We start from the raw sequence: 447 nt of genomic DNA, 5'->3' as shown, positions 1-447 counted from the left end.
ATACTTCAAACCCCCCACCCCATGATCTGCTTATCATCTATGTAGCTTTGCCTTTCCCAGAATGTCATCAATAGGGTCATACTGTGTGCAGCCTGCTCAGACTTGATTCTTTCACTTAGCAGTATATACTGAAGATTTATCCATGTCTTTCCATAGGTTGATGGTGCATTCCTTTCTGCGGAGTAGTATTCCACTGCATGTGTATGGGAGGAAAAACAATCTTCCCTCTACTTTTCTAGGTTCTTGGTTGAGGCCCCCCCTGCCCCTGTAATAAAAGACAGATTACCAGGAGAAAAGCAGAAGTTTAATAACATGTATACCTTCCGAATACAAGGGGGATACCACGGAAAACTGAGTCACTCCCTGAAATGACCAAAAGCATCCCCTACAATACTGTCTTCAGCTAAAAACAGAAGAAAGATGCTGGGGAAGGGGGGAAGGCCAGTT

Source organism: Physeter macrocephalus, chromosome 15, assembly GCF_002837175.3.
Source record: "Physeter macrocephalus isolate SW-GA chromosome 15, ASM283717v5, whole genome shotgun sequence".
Taxonomy (NCBI): domain Eukaryota; kingdom Metazoa; phylum Chordata; class Mammalia; order Artiodactyla; family Physeteridae; genus Physeter; species Physeter macrocephalus.
This window is presented reverse-complemented; position numbering follows the sequence as displayed.